We start from the raw sequence: 6,000 nt of genomic DNA, 5'->3' as shown, positions 1-6,000 counted from the left end.
TCACCATGTGGATTGCTGTGAGGCCAGCGGAGATCCAATGGGCACTGCAGAGGTTGCGGACAGCTTCAGAGCGCTGCGCTCAACCACCTGCGCCACCAGAGAGGCCCCTCAGAGCCTACTAATTTTAATGGTAGTCACATCTAAAAAAAAAAAAAAACTTTATAGCAACATCTAGACTGTTAATTGACAATAAAAGTGTACCATGGAAGGCCAAGATGACACATAAAATTAATCACTATTTGTTATGTTATAGGAGGCCCTAGTCCGTGTGATAAAAGCAAGGAAAATAAAAAGATATAATAGTATATGAGGCAATATAAAACAATCCATAAACTACTGGAAGTAATAAGAAAAATTTATTAAGATCAGTGGATAATTTTTCAAAATACAAAATGAATACTTTTCCTACATACTAGCAATAAGCAAATAGCTAATGAAATGCCAATTGGCATCAGAAATCAATCATTTAGGAATAAATGTAACAAAACATACTGAAAAAAATCAAAATTACTAAGAAAAACTAAAGATGTAAATTTATAGAAATACTGTCAATTTTTGTTATCCACCGTAGTTATGTTCTATGAAGTCTTCCCAAACACTCAATTCACAGGTACTGACAATTGCTCCTAGGGGACATATAAGATCAGGTTCTTGCTAAATCTTGATCACACTTTTGCCAACCATTCAATACGTCATCTTGTTTTATGTGTGTTTTCCTTTAAAGACAACTTATTTAATATGTATTGTTCATTTATCATGTCAGAGGCCTGAGTTTTCTGACCACTGGAGAGAACCAAGAAAGAAGAGGCCTTGAGGAACCATAAAAATGTATTGGAAACACTCAAGATAATGATAAAGAAAATCCCAAGACAGAATCTGGATAAATATAGCCATCAGCCCATCTATACTGTAGCAGGCCAGATGCAGCAAGACAAGAAAATTAGTAACTCCAAGAAAAGAAGACTTTGAAGGAAAGGAAAAGTAACTATTGTATTTTACATAGCTCAGTAGTCCATTATAGTTATCAATTCATAATAATGGGAGCACTAATTATTGATTCAACAAAAATTATGACACAATTGTTGGGTGAATAAAAGCATATGAGTTATATGCATGTGGAGCTTCAGGGCAAGAACTAACCTAATCCTCACCTTCTAAAGTAAGAAGCTAATAATAGGAAGCAAAACAGAAAATTAAGCAAGTGGAAATCTGCATTTGTATTTAGAGATATAAATGTATATATGAGAAAAATAGGGAAGAAGTTAAAAGCTGTTTCCTGTTGAGAGAAATCATTAGTCACAGTAAAGAGAGTGAATGTATTCCTGGTTTTCATAGCAGTTTTATAGAACTATTTTACTCCTTCATTATAAATATATACAATCTTGATAACAATAAAAACCAAACTAAAAAAAAAAAAGAACTTAAATTGGTATCCCCAGTATCTGAAATAATCTGAACTCAAACCCAACTGTATTGACATAGCTTGAAATCTCTTTAAAGTTTCACCTTAAAATTCAATACTTGGGCCTTTTCTGGTGGCACAGCACTTGAGCGCTGGGCTGCAAAGCTGCCTGCAGCCAGTTCAATCCCAGACCGCAGGCAAGGGTCCCACATGGTGCACAGACCTCTCCTGCCATGCCCGCTGCTCCCCCTAGCAGTGTATTTCGTCATTCTGCCTGTTCTGTTACCCGTTCTGGCTCTGGTGAATTCTCTTACCCTCCTGCGCTTCTGACTGTACCCAGTGCTCATATAAAATAAATAAGTAAATAAATCTTAAAAAAAAAATTTCACTTGTCTTATTGCTCTGGCTAGGACTTCCAGTATTATATTGAAAAGCAGTGGTGAGAGTGGACATCCTTGTCTTGTTCCAGATCTTAATGGAAATGCTTTCAGCTTTTCACCATTGAGAATGATACTGGTTGTTGGCTTGTCATAGATGGCCTTTATGATGTTGAGGTATGTTCCTTGTATCTCAAGAATTTCAAGGGCTTTTATCATGAATGGGTGTTGCACTTTGTCGAAAGCTTTCTCAGCATCTATTGATATTATCATATGGTTTTTATATTTCTTTTTGTTGATGTGTTGGATAACGTTGATTGATTTTCAGATGTTCAACCATCCTTGTGTCCCTGGCATGAATCCTACCTGGTCGTGGTGAATTATCTTATGGATACATTGTTGGATTCTGATAGATAAAATTTTATTGAGGATTTTTGCATCAGTGTTCATTAGGGAGATTGGCATGTAGTTTTCCTTTTTTGTGTCGTCCTTATTCGGTTTTGGTATTAGTGTAATGTTGGCTTCATAGAACGTGTTTGGTATTGTCCCTTCCTTCTCAATTTTTTGGAAGAGTTTGTGAAGGATAGGCACTAATTCGTCTCTGAATCTTTGGTAGAATTCATTTGTAAATCCATCAGGTCCTGGGCACAAAAATCTGCAAAGAGCTAATGATACTCAGCAACAACAAAGAAAATAATCCAGTCAAAAAATGGGCAGAAGAGCTAAAAAGAAACTTCTCTGAAGAGGAAATGCAAATGGCCAACAGACATATGAAAAAATGCTCAACATCACTTGTAATCAGGGAAATGCAAATCAAAACTACCATGAGATACCATCTCACACCAGTGAGAATGGCACATATTAAAAAAACTAGCAACAGCAAATGCTGGCGAGGGTGTGGAGAAAAAGGAACTCTCCTGCACTGTCGGTGGGAGTGCAAAATGGTCCAACCACTATGGAGAGCTGTGTGGAAATTTCTGGACCTACTAAACATAGAGCTTCCATATGATCCAGCAATTCCACTCCTAGGTATTTACCCAAAGGACACAGAAACATCAATTCCAAAGAACACCTGCACCCCTATGTTTATAGCAGCACTATTTACAATAGCTAAGCTTTGGAAACAGCCCAAATGCCCAAAAATAGATGACTGGATCAAGAAGATGTGGTACATATATACCATGGAATAATACTCAGCATTCAAAAAAGATAAACACATGCAATTTGCAGCAACATGGATGGCGCTGGAAGGGATCATGCTCAGCGAAATAAGCCAAAAAGAAAAAGAAAAATACCGGATGGTCTCACTCATAGCAGGAATCTAGAAAACTTAAATAAGGGACCAGGAAAATGAATAACTATAAGAAAGTGAAAATCAAAATCAACAAACAACTATGAACCAGAGACACTTTTTGGGGGGTAGGGGGTGGGAGGGGAGGGATTGGGGTCAGAATGGGGGGTTTGCAATTGTATGGGGGAGTATAAAAATAAAATTTATTATTTAAAAAAAAAATTCAGTACTATGTTTCATTTTACTCTCTGATATTTGTATGTTGACAGAGCTTTTCTTTGTGTCCCAAACTTCATACACCTCAGACTACAAAACAAACAAACAACCTTTTGGTTTTTGGTTTTGTTTTGTTTTATGAGATTTCCCCCCAATTATGCCAAAAATTACATAACATACAATTTATCATCTTAACCATTTTTTAGCGAACAGTTCTATGGCATTAAGTACTTTCACATTGTTGTGCAACATCTCTGAAACCATGCCAATGCTGGGGGATGTCATAGCTCATTTGTCCTCACCCTTTTGCTTACAACTGTAAGACACTACTCAGGTTTAGGGTGCAAAATAACGAAGGGTTTACTAACAGAGGGTAAAATGGGGAAAAAGAAATAGTTTCTATGGCCACATATGGCTGGGTCTCCTATCCCAGAAAATGTCTGCAGTGCCCAGTGGTTCAAATCAAAAACTGCTCATGCAAGATGGTGTTGTCCCTTCAATGAGAGCCTGGAGTTGTTGGCACACCAATAAGCTGTAGACTAGGTTCCAACTCAGGGTGGAAGTAGGAGATGATCACAGGTGGTACTGCTGAGGTGGCCCCAAAGCAGCCAGTGACAGCAATCCAAAGTCCAGGCTATATAACACCAGACAGCAGACAAGACAGTGCTGGAGGCAACAGCACCAAGAGGCAGTGCTAGAGAGTCAGAAGCAGAGGATAGCTCTTAGAGAAGGCCAGACACAGGTCAGCAGTGCTGGTCACAGTTCAGCATGTCAGTTAGCACTGGTCAGCAGGTAGTGCTGTCAGAGCAGCAGGCACTAGTGTTACAGTTCTTAAAGATGCTGGGCATAAGCTATTGACAGAGAGCTCTTAGAGAGCTGGTGCCAGGGGACCAGGCACCAGATACAACTTTTCAGAGTCACTGGGAACAGGCCAACTGTACTAGCCAGGAGGTGATGTCAGAGGTAAGACCAGAGATCTCAAAGATCTCAAAGGTCTGCAAAGGTCACAAAGGCCTAGGAGGTCACAGAGGTTTTAGTCTGTGTCAGTCTCTAAGGTCTGGGGGATCTGCAAATTTCTGTGAACGTCTGAGTCTGGCTGAAGATGGAATTGGTCTGAAGCTCTCTGAAACCTTGACTTATATCCCCTTCAGGGTATCCACTTTTAAAGCTGATTGGTCCATGTACAGTTCCAGCTTTTTCCAAGATTTGATTGGTTCTGGTCAAGTTCAAATCTGATTGGTCCATTTACAATTCCTGAGTGATCTCAAAACCTTGAATGGCACTGGTTGGAGCTTGAACCTGATTGATCTATCAGGAGCTTAAATCTGATTGGTTCATTTACAATTCTGGCAAGGTTTTCAAAAGTGAAACCACACTAGCATGTCCAAACTTTATTTACACTGATATGGGTCAATCCAGTATCAGTGGTGGGCCCTGCAGCGGAGCCAGGTATGCAGCAAACCCAGCTGCTGAGGTGGGTTTCAATGGGCTGGATGTTCACCCAAGCAGCCAGACCACAGACTGTTTTTGGAGCTCCAGGGGCTGACCTGTGGACTATTTGCTGAGCTCAGATTACAGACACATCATGGTCTCTCTTCCCATGGCTCGCGCTGATGCTGGCCCTTAAGCCTGGCTGCCAAGGCAGACCTCAGCAGAATCAATCACCCCCCTTGCTTTGCGGGACTTCTGTTACATCACAATTATCCATTTCCAGAACTCTACCTTCCCAAACTGAAATTCTGTACTCATTGTGCAATGGCTCCTGATCCCCCACTCCCACACTCTAAGCTCCAGTAATCAACATTCTGGCTCTGTGTCTACTAATTTAACTATTCCAAGTATCTCACGTAAGTGGAATCATAGTATGTCTCTGTGACTGTTTTTTTTTTTTTTATCACTTAGCATTCCAAGGCTCTTCCATGTTGTAGGATGTGTCAGAATTACGTTCCTTTTTAAGACTGAATTAATATTCCATTGCATAGATATACCATATTTTGTTTATCCATTCACCTGCTCATGAACACTTGAGTTGTTTCCAACGTTTAGCTATGTGGATGCTACTGCTATGAACATGGGTGTTTCTCTTTCAGACCACACCCTTCAGATTTATATTCAGATTTTTGCACAATGTCATATATCTATTTCTGAGATTTTTCTCATCTCATATTTAAACAGAAATTATTCATCCCCTTTTTCTTGGCTACTCATATATTCAACAAACATTTACTATATGTATACTATTCTAAGCATGATGGATTCAGCAGTGTGTAAAGATGAAGAGGTCTTTCTCTCACTGACTTACATTCTAATAGGTGAAAGGGATGGCCAAGGAAAGGAAACATACAGAAGGACAAGAAAATGTCCACCACTTAAAGATTGAAAGAAACGTAACAGGCACTCATGTCCTTCTGTTCTGTGAGTCTCTGAGAACCCTGGACTCTCCTGTTCCAAAATCCATCAGGAAGCAGCAGCACATCAAGACACAATTGTCTTCTGCTGCAAAACCCACCAAAACTCCTACTCTAGCCACAGGAAGAGACAATACTCTCCTTTTGCTGCTCCTCTGTGATAAGAAAAGCCTTCCGAAGTCCTCTTTACAAGACCAGAGAAACAGGTGCTCTGAAGGAGCTAAGAGTTAAAAGCAGGGAAACAACCCAGTGTCTGGGAACAGAAAGGTTCCCTGCCAGACAGCTGGCCTCAAGCCATGCAGGAAA

The 6,000-nt window shown here is 39.9% G+C and overlaps 1 long non-coding RNA gene across 1 annotated transcript in view; it reads left to right on the top strand.

Moving 5' to 3' along the window:
• The first annotated feature begins 5,013 nt into the window (after nt 1-5,013).
• Nucleotides 5,014-6,000, top strand: part of LOC129145903 (uncharacterized) — a 49,041-nt gene continuing 48,054 nt past the window's right edge. Inside the window, exon 1 of the long non-coding RNA XR_008552068.1 lies at nt 5,014-5,133. This is a non-coding gene — a long non-coding RNA (uncharacterized LOC129145903). The remainder of the gene's footprint in view (nt 5,134-6,000) is intronic.

The sequence above is a fragment of the Talpa occidentalis genome, unplaced genomic scaffold (assembly GCF_014898055.3).
Source record: "Talpa occidentalis isolate TD23 unplaced genomic scaffold, MPIMG_talOcc4v2.1 talOcc4.10, whole genome shotgun sequence".
Lineage (NCBI taxonomy): Eukaryota > Metazoa > Chordata > Mammalia > Eulipotyphla > Talpidae > Talpa > Talpa occidentalis.
This window is presented reverse-complemented; position numbering and strand designations above follow the sequence as displayed.